Genomic DNA, 16,728 nt, shown 5'->3' with positions numbered 1-16,728 from the left:
AGGAGATTGTAAAACGCACTTACAAAACATAGTAGGTTCCTAAGAAATCAAAGCCATTTATGATCAAAGCCCCTTCCCCTAAATCTGGGAGTTCAAAAGTCAATGTCCTTCCCAAATGTAGGACGTAACCAAAATGGAATCTTCTGTTCTTTGGCCCATTATCAACATTTTCTGGAAATTTCATTAAAATCCATTCGAGTTATTCTGCCTTTTATTGCAGATGTCCATGTAAGACGAGAATTCTTGTGTTCAGGGGTCTCCTCAGAAATGACACACGTGGACGTTCACCAGCATGTGCTTGGCACCGTCCTTTTTTCAGATCATAACAGTAAATTAAGCGCCTTGGGCTGCCGGCTGTATTGGGAGACATTGAAAAGCAATTCCTGGTGAACGAGATGTTTGTAAGACTGAAGCAAAGTTTGTTCAAACTAACAGTCTGGCGGAGAATCGCGGAACGGTAGAACTTGGTGCTGGTAAAGATCACAAATGCTTGGGGCTTAAACAACCTTTCACAAGCGGCGTAACGCGGATGGTGGCAGTGAATTCATATGGCGTCTGTCGACATTCTGCTCGTTAAATGGTGCACAATCTACTGCACGTTTAATTATTCATAGGTGTGTTTTGGTTGTAACATGAATAAAACATCAGAGTGTCTCCTGTTTTCTTCAAGAGTCATGCAGGTCTCAGCAGAGGGTGCTTTTTCCTTAATCTGGCTGAGGTACTGGCGCGGACCCTCTGGTCATTAGACAGTCTGCTCTCTCCTGGACTCACCTGCTCCAAAGCTAATGAAATCAAAAAAGTGGTGATGATCGAGAGGGCCACATGAGACGCGAGCCGCAGCCGAGAGGGAGACAAAATCGTATTTGGCTGCTCGGTGTTTCTCCCTCCGCTGATGGGCTGGCGCTTCTCCTGTGCAGAAAGAGCAGGTGGACAAGAAGTGACCCGGTCTTCTGTGTTGCGGAGAGAACATGGAATTTTCCTTCTCTGGGGTTAATCGGACTTGACCCGACTGCACTTTTTCTGTCTTGGGACTGCTTACAGTATCATGACAGGTCTCAGACCTACACAGCAGTTGACTCAGAGGGGCTGGGTAGGTCAGCCGAGTAGAAGAGGCGCGATATTGGAAAGTGGGGACAGTGTTGGACTCAAGCTAAATATATTTTCTTATTGTCTTAAACACTATATATTTGCATGCAAACATGGCGGAATTACCAACACCGTATAAGGGCTGGTTGTTAAAACGCTTAGCGTGATGGTCATGCCGCATGCACAGGCAGATATTTTGAGCTGTTTTGCCGATCATGTACATATTATTGACTTTGTGCCGGTTGACTAATCTCTGGACTTAACTTTGCCTGTGAATGCATGAGATTAGAATAGATTTTTTTGATTTTGCAACATGGTCTTGCCCATAATCATCACCATGCAGCTCGTCTGAGGCTTGCCACATGGGGTGAATGTATAGCTGCTTTAATAATTGCTCTCAGATTGATAATGCACAGTTGCATAGGATAACCATATGTCGCTTTGGTTAGGGTCAGTATTACAATTAAGGCTGATGCATCAATAAAAAGGTCGTCAATCTTTAAAAACAAACTGTGGTCCCACATCTCACCTACAGGAGAACTTACACAGTGTCTGCACCCCATCTGAAATGTAAAAGCAGCGGAATGCAGCGGACAATGGCTGCAGAGGCCGCAGCCTTGTAAGAGATAAACAGACATTGGTACATTTGCAGGTGTCAGTCATCAGCTTATCAGTCCTGCATGTAATGAAGGCTGGTATTGTTTATCTAGCCCAGCCCCGCGTCAGCCAATAGCGGCATTTCACTGCAGCAGCCGGGTTAAAACCACAAGAGGACGAGCACAATGCATTTAAATCACAATACATGGACTCCAAATACTTGATTTATGACATTCTACCTGACCCAACTAGTGACACCTTGAATATAAACATTTGCATTTGTATTCAGCTGGAAAGCAGTTTCAGTTACTCTGATGGCATCATTTCCTGCCACAGCTGAGGAGAAACGGAGGAATTTTGCAACAGGGCAAAGGCTGAAGTCGGGGAGGGTTGCTGGTAACTAAGAGAAGGATGTAGAATACATGGCAACAGTGCCCCAGACTGATGTCACGGTGAAGGGCAAAAAATATATTGTGGGAGAAAGAAAGGAGAGGCTGAAGCGCCAACCAATGCCACTCCTGTTTACCGATGGTTGTTCTAGGCTGCCCGGAATGCCTGGAGAATTTATCTTTGCTGTCCAAAAAGTAAGTCCTTGCTGGGTTAAGACTTGGCAGAACCTCTCTTTGTCTGCTGGGTTGGACTCCACTGCCAGACAGTGATGTTGTAGCGGTAAACCCCGGTGCAAACAGAGGAGGGGAGGGAGGCTGGAGCTGAGGTGAAGCTGAAGGTCTCAGAAGATTTAAAGGGAACAAATAAGTGCTGGACATCAGAACCAGGATTGAGTAGATGATGGATGATGGATGATGGATTCCATCATCCATCAGGAGGGCGAGCATGAAGAGACTCAGATCTGAGTCCACCCTTTACTTTTGGTTCGTGGATTATTATTTGGCTGTGCAACTCAGACGCCTCTTAAATAAGACATTCATTTCATGGAACACCTGGTTAAAAGGGTCATATGATGAAGGTGCGGCCTGCAAAAGCCAGACTTCAAGCTGTGCTTGGCAGCTGGGCAGCGAACAAAGGTGCTGGCCCCTCATAAGCCCGTGTTTTCCTTCCCCCCACCCGTTCTCTTGCGACCGAGGACGTACTGCGAGGGCAAGTTTTGTCCTCACACATAAGAGGTAGCTACTTTTATACCGAACTTAATTTAACAAATTGCATGCATATGATGAAAACTAATACTATTTAAATTTCCTTTACCTTTTTAATTAAATGATTCAGCATTTTAACTATCAAATCTGCATCCCCCAATGACATAAAATAAATCTGCAAGTAATATTGAGCTTTAACAACAGATACAATACGTGAATGTTTCAGCAGTAGCCTGGAGACATGCGCTTGATGGCATCAGTCCCTTTGGTTCGTTCATACGCCAAGAGATTACCTGCCAAATGAGGTGTTTATTTCTTCTGTTTACCAAAGTGTCTCTCGTTCCGCATGACCTCTGGCCACAATGTTTAAAATACCTGGAAATGAGACACACAAGACACTTGATTTTATTAAACATCTTAATTGCTCTGTCTGATTACAGAGCGTAGATCCTATTAGTAAATCAGTTATAAGGTGCCGCAGGACTACAGCAAGAATATAGGAAATATTCCTCATGTCCAAGGTATTAGGGGCTAGTCTAATGTAGTAAATGAATTGAAATGAATGCTTATTAGTTATAAAAACGACGCTCCGGTGTGCCACATGCAGTCAGCCATCAGCCGTGTTTCCTTCTCTTTTCAGATTCTTACTCTCATTATTTGCATGCAATAATCTGACCGTCTGTCCGCGGCCTTCACCAGGGCGCTCTCCCTGCATGCTCTAAGGCTCAACGCACCAATCATTCCTCCAGCATGCATCCCCTTCTGGGTTCCTCTCATTTTGTTCCAAGTCCTTCTTTGCACACTTGTGCTCGACCTCTGAGGACACAAATGACATGTTTGACCTTGTTAAAGTGGCCATATGGCATGTTTTCCTGTGACACACATCATGACCAAAATTAGCCGTTGGCACGGTGAAAGAGGAGCTCTGCCTTTTTTTCTCCAGTTTCCTCATCTCAAATATCTGAGGGAGGCCATCAAAAACTCTTTTGTTAAAGTTCTTAATTTTGGAAATGAGAGGATTAATGTTTCCTTCGCGATGCAAATTTCACCATTTTTATTCACCTTGGATGCATCCTGGTGTCCAACAGGGCCTGATTTAGTTCCATGCGGCTCTCAGGCTAGTTAGAAAAATAAATTCATGTGCAGATGCGAGCTAAGGGCAAAGCAGTGAGTGAAGATGGGCTGGGATTAAAGCAGGCCTGACAGTCGGCCCTTGGGTCTTGTTAGGAGTCATCGAGCCAGGTTGGACAGGTGCGTCCTCCACCGCTGGCCCATCTGTGTTTGTTGCTGTCAGCAGTTCGTGATTGTTTTTGCTGATTCAGGCCGATGAATTGGAACGGCTTCCTGTTGCTCAAACCACTCAACGGCTAATTAAAAACAATTAGCAAAGTCAAACGTTACGCCATCAGCACACGTGAACTGCGTTAGAATCTGCACGGAGCTCAAATAACTCAGAGGAACAACTCCTTGTTTTTTCAATGACAGAGACAAAACAATCCAAGCTGATCATGCGCGAGTGCAGACACACAGATGGACAGTTGCTTTTGTCCCTCAGGAGCATTTCAATGCTTTATTTTAAAAATTAAAGATGACGCCTCATTGTTCAATTTCTCAGTATAGAGACAATTGTGAAAGATGCTGATTTATTTATATTCTGGAAAGGTTGGTTTTACTGGGACCACCAACAGTTTTTCTCTCCATTAAGGGGATAAAACTCAAATGTTTCCTTATCACACTCTTTTTTGAATAGAAAAATACCCCCCCTTCTTTGTTAAACCGCTCCCAACGGTCATTTTCATGTCAGTAAGGCGGTGAGACACTAGTTATTCGATCTCTCTGCTCTATTATTCCCACTGTTTTGGTGTTGCTGACCTGCTGATATCATTTCACCTGCAACTTTGCTTTTGTCCTTGCTCCCTCCACTGTTTGTATTTATATACTTATTTATTTTCTCTTTATTTCTGGATTTAAGATTGCAGTTTGTGGCCCGCCTGACAAAATGAACATTTTGACCCTTCCTTGCTTCGAGACCTCGTAAGCTCGGTCGCTGTATTAAATAAATACCAGCGGTATGGACTTTGCCTGCTGCGTCTCTGGTGTCTGGACCTGGAACCCTCCTGGTGGATTACAGCCATTACTCCTTACTGATGTGATGCATCCAACATGCTCATAAAATTGACAAGCTTCTAATTGCAGTGAAGTGTAGCGTGACAAAGTACACTTCATTGTTAATTAAATAATTTTGGATGTTGGTAGCATGGGTTGTAAAATAAAGTCTTAAGCAGCAACAGCTTATTAATGTAGTTCATTAGAATAGCAGATGAGCCTAGGGAGAAAAAAAAACCAAACCCACGACCGTTCTTTGTTTAGCTCATCTGCGAATGATTGACAACATGGCATCGCACAACATTCTCTGCTAATCTGCACACATCAGTCACATCATTATGTGCAGAGCGGGTGGTGAGAATTGTCAGTCATCTCCAGCTGGAAGGGGAAAAAAAGCAATGTAGAAGGGAAGACATGTTCGGGCAGCCCGCAATTGTTGCAGCTGGAGTGGCGTATTTCCACAAAGCAGGGTTCCAGGAAGAAGGAGAACAAACTAAGGCCGAGCGCTTTCTTCCCTTTCTTCATCTATGGATTGCCCTCGCTTTGTGTGATCGGCTGTCTGACAATAAATAACTCGATGCTTGTTGGGGAAAAAGAATCTACATGTTGTGCCAGAAACATGCCGGGCTGCTGGGGCGGACAGGAAAACCCTTCTGTCACAGGAGTGATGGACGTGCAGGAAGCCACTGTTTATTTCTTCAGGTTTTAAATTGCATCCAGTCCACCCAATGTAGCAAGTGTCCATCAAATCAAACTCGCATTGCATGACTTTAATGCTTAAGTACTTAAATTTCTTTGACATTATTCTAAATTAATCCGTTATTTCACATTTTCTGGCCATGTCCACAGCTCGCAAGAGTTTTACAGCATTTCCAAGTCAAGAATTTGATACCTGCTGCCAGAAGAATGAACTTATTCTTGGTTCTTGGTGGAATATTCTGCTTCTGTTTAAACTTCTTTCTCTCAATTATTTATCTTATTTATGTCTCTCATTTCATTTGCCTGAGTGATATATCATATAAAAACTGCATCAATACAATGGTCTTTTTCTTATATCTGTTCTTGATAAGGCGAGTAAAGGTCCACAGACAGGATTTTAATATCTGCTGCACTGGTGCTTGTGCCCTCGGGACATTTTTGCACTGGTTGTCAGAGAGCTGCAGGTTCAGATCAGGACTCTTCACACACTGTAGGAGAATATCTGCTGGATTTGAGCAGGAGGTGCCGCAAACGCACCACCAAACGCCTGGTCTGTATCTCCCTGACAATTCCAGCGTCAGCTTGAACCGACAGATGCTCCGGGATTATCCCTGTCCAAATATTACTCTCCTTCCCCGTGTAGTTATCAACATGCTCGCATTTGTCCATCACCTGAGCTCCTCCTGCTGTCTGACAGCTCACCAGAACCAGCCGCATGAAATCCTGTTGAAGACACAGGCGTTGGTGTTGAACACATCCAGCTCTTGCAGGAAACAAAAGCGGTATGTTCAGCATTACAGCACGTGTGAAAGGTCATTACCTCCAGTAGAGTGCTTTAAATCTGCTACATCAGCCAGGAAATCTTATCAAGTCAAACAGCTTTGGTCACTAGATGGCGTGTAGTCACATATTTTATAAGGAAATCAAGTGGGAACTTAATTATTTTTTGTTTTGTTTCCCATTAAAAATGTCTTTTGATACTTCATCCCTCGAATGCACAGTACTCTTTCTTACCTCTGGACCAAAATGCCATTAAACTTTTATTCTCCACTCTTGAGCTAGAGAAGAAGATAAGACTGTTTGATGTAGCTGTGCGTCAATCTAGTCGATACCTTTGGTTCAAAATAGTTCAGTCAGACAACTTTGGATTAAACCAAATACTTTATTGCACACAATTATTGGCAAAATTAGCTGAACATCAACTTATCAACATAGAATCAGGTCAGGCTTCTTCCAGCACATCAATTTCAGACCCTCCCCGCTGGGATTGAAGATCAGAGCCCACAGGAGGATGCTGGGATGAAGCACGGAGCAGCAGAATATAGCGGAGCAGCAGGACAGTAGAAGCCACCTATTAATGTGCTTGCTTACTTTAACAGTAATGAACATAAAGAAGAAACAAAAACAGTTCATAACAAATAGCCCAGTCAGGAGGCCTGACAATGGGAACATCTCAGTCAGATGAAAGAGTTATTAATTCCCTCTCGCCGCAGTTCCTGCTTGGATTGATGAGAGTGTCTGCCGTTAAAAATAAAAGCATTAATTCTATCTCACTGGTTGGCAGGCCAGGACCAGGCTCTTAAACCCAAAGCGATTGAGGTCCATCACTCAGGAACTAGTTTGATCCCCCTCCTCAGGCTAGAGGCATTTTTGGATAAAACATTTTTTAAATTTTTTTTAACAGAAGCTATATTTTTTGACATGTTCGTAGCCCTTTTCGACAAACGCTCGGGGCGTCTTTTTCAAAGAGGGATTCTCTCATATAGACGAGTGATTTCAATCGGTAATAAAAGTAATGCTCCCGCTTGGATGGGTAGGCTGTCCTTCTAAGTCTAAATGTCACCCTGGTGAGATACAGTAATTAATAGAAGTGTTAGTCAAAGTGTCTTTAAAGAGAAAAGGTTGAAGAACATTTTGTAACGCCCTTCTGCAGCAGCCCTAGTCACAAATTTGCTCATTCCAGGAGAACTGATGGCAGCTCTGGATCACCACCGTCAGGATTTGGCTGATTAACCAGGTAGGTGGATTCTTCATGATTCTTCACTAAATCACGTCCGACTGCATGAGGTTATTTCCCAACATTTAGGCTTCCTTTCAGGCTCTTTCAAATGGGACTGGACAACTAGCATGTTGGCAAAAAGCTACAACACTACAGTATCTCATGTTTTGCTTGTGTGTGTGTGTGTGTTGTCATGACAGAGAGATTGCCTGGATGGCGGTATTCATGTGGGTAGCTGGGGGGCATCAAGCTGAGAGTGGGGCTTTATTAAAAACCATCTGCTTCCCTGCAGAGTCAGAAGGCCACGTGGACACACTCTCCTAACTTACCTTGTTTTCCTAAATGGCTGCAGGCAGTTCAACAAATTAAAGTACCAACCTAAAAGTAGATTATGACTGAATCTATATGCATCTGTGTTCATACAAGTCTGTGTGTTCCAGCTTTTCGCCCCAGAACGAGTCGGGCTTGTAAATCTTGCTCAGATGTAGAAAACCTTGTATTTTACCTCTCACTCCCCTCTCTACGTGCATTCCTGACTGGAATCCTCATTAATAATTCAGCAGGTAAACAAACATGCGCGGGACTATAACCTCTTTATTAAATGTTATATCTCATCACAAACAAAACTGCCTTTTATTAAGCAAGGCCCAAAATAAGGAGCAGGACTAATTCACTTTTAATATCTTTAACAGGACTCCTTCTAGGCGACCACGTGGTCTACAGATGTTCAGCTTAAGTCAATTATCTGCAGTCGGACGCAGGGAAATGTGTTGATCCATGGTGCACAAATGACTGTTGTTCTCTCCAGCTGAGACAGAGCTTCCGCCTTATTTACAGCTCCTGTCTGCATCTTGCTGCTGGCTCCAGAGCTGCTTGCAGCTCAACTCCATATCAGCTGTGGACGCTTGTCATCTGCAAAAGCTTTTGCTCTTCTTCTCTCTGTCATGTCTTCCCTTCTCCTCTTCTTGTACCTGGACAGCCTTCAACAGAAGAAGGTTGAAATTCACTGTTTTCCTCCTTTCCGTGTGTACATTATACTAATATCAATACTAATAGGGTAAAATTGCTTCAAGGGAGAGTCGTGTCCTCCTAGAATGCTAATACTAATAATACTAATACTCATAATAACAGACAAATGGAATAAACTGAATTTAACAGTAGAAAAGATGGTTTGAAATTGAACTGAAATTATTTGGTTGAAATGACAGCTGGTCATTTAACCCAATTTGGCCCAGCAACCATGTTTGTCTGGTGTCTTCGCTCATCTCCTGTTTTAAATATACAGTAAAGGCATCTGTCTTTCTCCTCCCCATCACTGGTGGTTCGCTCAGGTTGACAGCTCCGCTGCATTTGAGCTTAATTGGCGAAGTTGAAAGCCCTTTTGCAGCATTAGGGTTTGAACTGACAGAATCCTCCATTTACCTTTTGCCCTCAGGCAACAAGAGGAACGGAATAAGGTTAAAGCCGTGCTGGCAGTGAAGACTAAATGGAACATGATTCTGGAAAAATAAATAAATAAAGAGAGGGAGAGAGAGAGAGAAAAAGAGAAAGCCCAAGTGAATGTGAAGTAACATTACATGGTTGGCTGATAGAACCAAACCACTTTTTAAGGACAGAGTTTTGATTGCAGCGTCTCTTTTTGCGAAGGGATTGTTTGCAAGATTGCTGATTGTGTGTTTATATGAGAGAGTGTGAATTCCGTGGCTGATTAAGAACCTGGCTGCAATGCTAATTCTCCAAAAAGAGAAGCTCTTTCTGATTTGAGTTTATTTATTCTTGCTTGTTAATTTCATTCGAGTGCATTCAGATTAAGACGTATATAGTTGTGGTGAAATAAGTATTCAAACGGCCTTATTTCCCTTTCCGCCTGTTTATTCCAGGCCATTGTTTGGAAAATCAAACAGTTCTGCAATGTTATAAACTATTAGATGAAGGAAGGAACTTGCAGAGCCAGTGTTAAACATAAAGGGTATTGGTCATCAACCACAATCCAGCTGAGATCCAGATGGGATCCCAGTTTTCTTTGGAAAGCAGTTTTCTACATAGTAAGATGGAAAACTCTGCTGGACCGCGGCCTTGTAGGACAGGGTGGACGACCACTTATGCAGAGTGATGGACTGAGACCCCCTCCAATGAACCTCAGCCCACTAAAACTAGATGGAACACCGCCAATAGTTACTCTTCATTTCTTAGAACCATTTCTGACAACCTGTTGTTGTAGCAAGATGACGCTCAGACAATGGCTCTGTCCTCCACGAGGTTTGAGATTGCAGAGGTTTCACCAAATCGCAGCTTGGCGCCGGTAGCTGAGGGGTCACCATTGTGTTGCTGCTGATGTTTGGAAGAGCTCATAGAGGACAGAGGCAGCCTCAGAAGCAATGCATGTGCGCCTCAGGCAACTAGTGTTGTCAAGACGACAACAATGTGCCTCGCAGCACAGTAATGGGAAGAAACACTGATATATTGATATATACAGAATCATTCCATAGACATGCTGGCAGCAATTACACTCAGGTGGAAAGGAGGATTTTAGATCATAGGACAGTTAAAAAAGAAAAGCTACCTGAAGTCTCTGGGTACTGATGACAGCGGCCCGTCAGATGAAGAAGCAGTTCTGGGGTGATAAGCGACGGCAGGCAAAACGTCAACTTGCATTTCTGCATCTCACAATTGTCATTGGCAATGTCATTATGCAGACACAACAAGGTGTGTGAGCACATTGCAAAAGATATGTATATATTTTTTATTGCCCAGAAGTACCATCAACCATATGGAGGGGGGGGGGGGGGCTTAAATATGTAGTATGTGGGTATGTAAATATGCAAAGCATTTTTATTTTAATTAACTTGTATTAAAATGCACCGTTACGACAAAAGTCAATTGAATGCAGAGCAATGACTGTAAAAAATGCTACAACAAAGCTGATTAATCACCTATTTATTCACGTTTGGTACCTTTTCCAGGCTTTGATTTGATGCTGGTTTTAACTCCAGCCCACTTTAAAACCGGTGGAACTGTATCGGCGCGGTAGTTGTTGTGTTGTGGCTGACACAACACAGAAAAGCTGAGGATCTATTTGTCAACTCTTCTCATTCGTATCACTTCTGTTACAGTCGAGACCACAACTCGGAGCCTGACCCCCAGAGTGAGCAACAGTGGCAGGAAACATTCCCGAGTAAGAAAAAACCTTGAGCAGAACCAGGCTCATTACCAGATCTGCCACCTTGGCAGGGTAAAGGAGGAGGAGATGGGAAGATAGGGCAGAAAGAGGAGAACAGACACGCACGTACCCCTACTGAACGACGGCACTGGAATAGCTCATCTTGGCTCCGTGCTGCAGTCGGGGGCGATGACTTCGCTCATCTTGTTAGAGGATGTTTGACCTCTAGAAATGGTGCAGCCTTTCAGATGAGAGGTGAACTGTCTTGTGACAAGATAAGAAAAGTCCAGTTGCCCTGCACTATAATGTGTATTTATTGCACCATGATAACAGGAGATGGGGGAAGGGGTGTGGGGGGGGCTGTTGAAATCTGTCAGCACTTGCTGGTTTTCTGAGCTTGATGTACGACAGCTCCGACACCAGCGGCCAAACATGATTTGCAAAGTGCACTGATGACGAAGTGTTGCTGCTTTACTCTTAAAACCAGAGGAAATTAGTGGTGAATCCAGTTTAGGCAACAAAAATGAGGGGCGATAGAGGAAGCGTTGCTGAAACATCCTGGTGCTCTGTCGATGAATTAATTGGCCATGTAGATTAAATGCCCTTAACTCAGAATTGATTTAAAACAAGCAAATTAGCGGCAAATATTGGGATTGTGGAGAAAACAGGGCGAGGCCGCCAAATGAACACACCATCTGGGCTGTGAAACATCTGTAGCCGTGGGGGGTAGCAGCGATGGATGGAGCTCCTTTATTGTCTGGATAAAGCAGGATTGTCCTTGAATTGGTAAATAAAGCGTCAAATATCCAAAAATGATCTCTAAACACTAAATAATACAGTCTCTGAGATTTCAAAGGGTTCATTTTCTAGCCGTCCCGTCATGCTGACTGCATTGCCATTTTCACTGGTACAGGGAGGTCAAAGTTGGCACATCTGTCACTGACACTCCAAACTTCAAAGGATATAATATATATCTTAAACACACACACAGTGCAATTTATAAAACCACCTGGATGAAAATCTCAAAAAAAAATTCTTGAAAGCAATCGTTTCAATTATCCTGGCTTTAGGCTCATGCAAAGTAAAAGTCAATACTAAACTAAATAACATTTGGCCCTCGTGAAAAGACAAAATATCGAACACTTTAAATAAGTAATTGACGCTCCTCCATGACTGCTGATCGATGACATGTATAAAGCAAATGCCTGTGGTCAATTCAGAAACCATCAGGGGTGCTCGTACCACGACCGTTCAATAAGAATAGTGGCATTAATAATCATATTCCAAATGAAACATTGTGGCACTGAGTATTCTGTTAATGTCAGTGATAAAAATAAGAAAAGCAGAAAGAGAATGAGCTGTGAACATCTGGAGCTTTTGCAAACTCTGACCATATATAAATCTTATCAGGCAGCGCACTAAACACCCCAAGGCAACGCAGCTGCAAATGAGATCTTTTCACTTAATTTACTTTAATTTGACAATGAGCAAATCAAACTCTGTTTATTTTGATCCATGGTGTTCTCATTGTTGGTGAAAACTTACTTATGTTCTAACTTTTGTGACTTTTAGACAAACATTTTCTCTGTCGGGGTGAGATAAGCTTCCTAACAAAGGCTTTGAGACTAAGCAGACAATCAGATTATATCAGAAATATTAATAACAACCATCATCAGGTCAAGGAAAGTCTCAAAATAGAAGATCATTCCTCCTTTTTTTACCATGTAAATATACAGGCTGCCAATTGAGGAAGGTTTTTATTGTATTGTGTGGCCAATATTTGCTCATTGAAGCAGACGTGGTCCAACGCCAGCTCTCCATCTGGAGACATATCAAAGAATCATTGGGCAGATTTTAACCACATTTGTTCACCAGGAACACTGAAGGAAGACGCCAATCGCAAGGATTGTTGGATCAGCTGTTAAAATCAAATGTGTTTGGGGTTCAAAATTAGATATAAAAGAGATTAATTTACAGCAAGATACAAAAATAATGGATTTTTGTCCAAAATCAACCTATTTTTTTGCTCCAATTCCAAACACTGAAGCTTGCCAGATGTAAACCCAATCGTTTTAATATATAGAACAGCATATAGAACTTTTTTGTTATACGTATGTTTGTTTTTTTAACCGGGCTTTTGATGAGCCCTCTTTGTGAGTTGGAAGCGTAAAACCATGTGGTTCAGTATTGTAGCGTTTTTGCTTCATCTAGTTGAAGGGACCCCATGCATATGTATAGTGCAGAGTTGTTTGGCTTTGTCAATATGTTTATCTTAAAATCTTTTTTTAGCTTAACTCGTAATATCGTGTTATTCCAAAGTAGATTGTGTTGATGTTGGAAATTATAATGAGATTTATGTTTCTAGGACACCATCAGAAACGAGGCTTTAGTCTCAGTAGGATGTTTGAAGCGCTCCTCGCCTTCTTTCCTCTTTCCTTCCCCCCCTTCTTTGTTTTGAGTTGAATAACAAAGCAGAAGATGATAGACAGGGAGAAGAAAAACAGAAAAACAAAGGAGATCGGAGGCCTCATTTGAGGGCTAAATTACCATGGGTTGAACAAAACTGAAGAAAACATTGAGGAAGTAGCCTTGCCGGAGGGCGTTTGACGGAAACGGTGCTTTCAGCGTTTCTTTCGCTTTAACCTGACACAAAAGACGACGGCTTATGAAGACATCTATCATCTCTTGTTGCCGGATAAGAGGTGCAATACGCAAAGACCCACGTTTCGTGCTGATCGTAACCCCAGCATGCCGATTGATGTGTTTTGTTGACCCAGTGGGGATTCAAGGGGTGCCATGTTTCTACAGCAGCAGATGGACAAACACACTTAAGAAGATACCATTAATATACTATTAAGATGTGCAAACCTGGAAAATACAGTCAGAAGATGCGGAAGTCGATTTTGTTACCCAGACAAGAGTGTGTTGGAGCTTCTCTTGAAAAGCAAGAGGGTTGAAAAACAACAACATGGCTCTCAAAAAAAAAGCACAGTTAGTGTTTCTTTTCCAGGCAGCTGAATCCAACTAAATATAAAGTGATACCAAATAATGGCCAGACTGTCTTAGTATTTCAGATGTTGCTGCACACACCAGGTTAGTCGGGCAGTAGTCCGTTGACTCGTACAGACGTCCCATTGATGACACTGTCGTTCTCTTTTACACATGATTCTTTGTTCCTCATAAGCTACAGGTCTAATTGTCTCTGAAAGATGGACTTTCTTAAATAAAAAAGAAAGAAGACCTGCATGACTCATGAGCAGCTTGGCCTATTACTGCTCTGCTTAAGGTTGAACCTGTTCTTGGAGAAACGGAGCGTGTAATATTAAAGGACTTCCCTGACAGATACTCTGATGAAGACACCCCTTTACACAGGTAAACCAAGGTTATACGTTTTTACTATGAATGAGTTTCGTCGTGCCTCTTGCACTCTGGGAGCATACTTGTGTCTTCTTAATCAGTGCTGGTGTTGGGCCGGTGCATCAAAGAAGCAACCTCTCCTTGAAGTGGAGCGCACTTGGCTTGCTGCCGGGGTGAATGACAAGCAGAAAGGCCAGTAACAATATCAACAATGGGAATTTCACCACGGATGAACTGTTTTTGAAATGCCTCATTAGCTCCCGTCACAGTCCGCTGGAGGCACATGATCGTGTATTTGCTTGATCTGCAACTATTGATCGAAGTGTATGAATTTACATTGAAATAGTTTCTGAAACTTCCAGCAAAAAGACACTACTTTTGGTATTTTTCTAATTTATTTCTTAAAAAAAGGATGGAGACAAATTAGCCCCATCAAGGTGTTTTGCCATGTGGTTGAGTTAAGATGCCTCAGGATAGGAACTAGTCCCCAGACTCAGGGGAAAGTGCAACATATAGCAGATGTTAATGAAACATATATCAGCACTTAATTTTCCAGGAACATATGCAGTCAGTGAAGTGAGCGTAAAGTAGCTCTGAAGTTTGCAAGTGAGATGGGCTCTTTCAGATGGGCTCTGTCTGCATGCGTGTGAAACATACAGATGTGCCTTTTTTCCCTTCAAACGCCCGCATTGTTCAGCTGTTACAAAGAGACGGCATATTTACACAGCGGGACGGGGACTACAGCCGAGCGGGGGGAAAACAGTCGTCTGTGGAGAGAGTTGCCTTGAGTCAAACATCTTGAGTAGCAAATGGAGAAGGTGCTGCTCCTGCGGCGCCTGTGGAGATTCAGCGGGAGGCTGGATTCCATCTCCCCCTCCCGCCTCTTGCAATAACTCTGTCCCATTTAGTTCCCTGAACGATCACAGCCTTAATGGACTGATAAGTGTTGGGGGCACATTGTAGAGAAACTACAGACGCAAATGTACTCGCCTGCTCTGGAAGCCATTTATTGCATTTCTGTGATGAGGTAATCACTCTATGCTTCCATACAGAATGTAAATAAGTCCACGCATTCAAAGCCCATTTGTACTGTGGGATAATAGCCAAGTTTGCACAAAGAAGCATTAATGAGTCAATTATTTTCTGCTCGTAATTAGAACAAAATCTGGTGTAAAAGGCTTATCTTGCAACAGATACATCTCGGGACTGTTTCCTCTTCTGTCAACTGTTGTTGTTTTTCCTGCTTTTAAAGAGATGCAGGCAAACATTACTCTGGCTCCTAAAGGCATGATCAAATTTTGCTCTGAACACATGAAGATAATAATAGCAATTTATAATAATAATAATAATAATAATAATAATATAATAATAATAATTATTATTATTATTATAAAGGTTTGTGATTGCAAGGTTTCTGAAGGAGCCCATCTTGTTCCTCAGTGCCTTCTATTTTGGACGTGTTCTCTTTCTCCGCTGTCCATCGGCCACTGTTTCATTTCTATGGCAAGCACGAGCTGCCATTTGCAGACGATAAGAGCAAATGTTAATTCCCCCCCTGTGCATTTCTGTGCCAGAGGAGCAATGCACAGCAGTGACCCAGACAACGGAGGGGTGGCACGGACGGGGGCTGTGAATGGGGCGGGGGGAGGGCGGGGGGCACCTTGGGTATTTACATAAGGTAATGTGATTGAGTTGTACTCATAGATTTATCGTTTCCCTCCAAAACCCTGGAGTGAAGCGAGGAATACGCTATGAGAACTGCCGCCAACTGTCGCTCATTTGCCGAAGATTCTGCAGCAGAGAAAAAGCGGCGCCTCCTATTGAGTCGGTGAGACGCTTGCTTAGATTATGTGGAAATTTGCTCGGATCACGTCTCCAAAGCTGTATTTTCTCTGATTACGCTGAAATTACCCCAGTGTTTCCAGTGATTCGGCATTTTGCATCGGATCCCCCATCAATAGCCAGGAGTCATTCATTGTGAACTATTCCACCCCCACCCCTCCACCCCCACCGTGTTTTAAGTTCTCTGGCTAATTGGCTTTGCTGTGATTACAATTTTAACAACATGCTGCACGGCGGCATTTTATTTTATAAACCAGACAAAGGCTGGATGCCGTTTCACTGTCAAAGGAAACCCCGATTGTGAAAGGTGCTCGTTTTAATGAGGTCTTCCTCGCTCGTCTGCATGCATCTGCAGAATCACACACTCCAGCAAAGCTCATTATGAGCATATCCTTCATCACCCACAACATTAATACTGCATTTATATATTTTCTTTGCCCGACTTGTTTCAGCTGTGAAAAAGCATCTCCGCTGCGGCTTAGCATTCCTCCTCCGGGCCTAACGTAAAGGAGAAGAGACAGACTAATGGGCGGCTTTGCATGAACCTTTCGCAGCAAAAGGCAACACGCAGACCGTCACATTGACATATGGAGAAATGTGGGATAATCTAACCTGATTGAGTTACTTAGCTTTACTAGCAAAGTGAGTGCGGCGCCATGTGTGGAAATAGATGGCTTCGAGAGGTTGATTGTGATTGATTTTTAAACTCGAGGCGGCAGAACCGTGGGATGTCGCAGCCAAAACCAAACGGCTTTTACGCAGCAAAGGAGGGAGAAGTGAGGGAAGGA

General features: G+C 43.0%; 1 long non-coding RNA gene across 1 annotated transcript; it reads right to left on the bottom strand.

Moving 5' to 3' along the window:
* Positions 1-8,155: 8,155 nt before the first annotated feature.
* LOC130521737 (uncharacterized) lies at positions 8,156-10,990 on the bottom strand. The gene is made up of 3 exons (XR_008949431.1): positions 10,872-10,990; positions 10,145-10,195; positions 8,156-8,561 (listed from the first exon to the last, which is right to left on the bottom strand). It is a non-coding gene; the product is annotated as an uncharacterized LOC130521737 (long non-coding RNA).
* Positions 10,991-16,728: the final 5,738 nt, after the last annotated feature.

Source organism: Takifugu flavidus, chromosome 2, assembly GCF_003711565.1.
Source record: "Takifugu flavidus isolate HTHZ2018 chromosome 2, ASM371156v2, whole genome shotgun sequence".
Lineage (NCBI taxonomy): Eukaryota > Metazoa > Chordata > Actinopteri > Tetraodontiformes > Tetraodontidae > Takifugu > Takifugu flavidus.
Note: the sequence above shows the minus strand (reverse complement) of the source record. Positions and strands in the feature narration are given on the sequence as shown.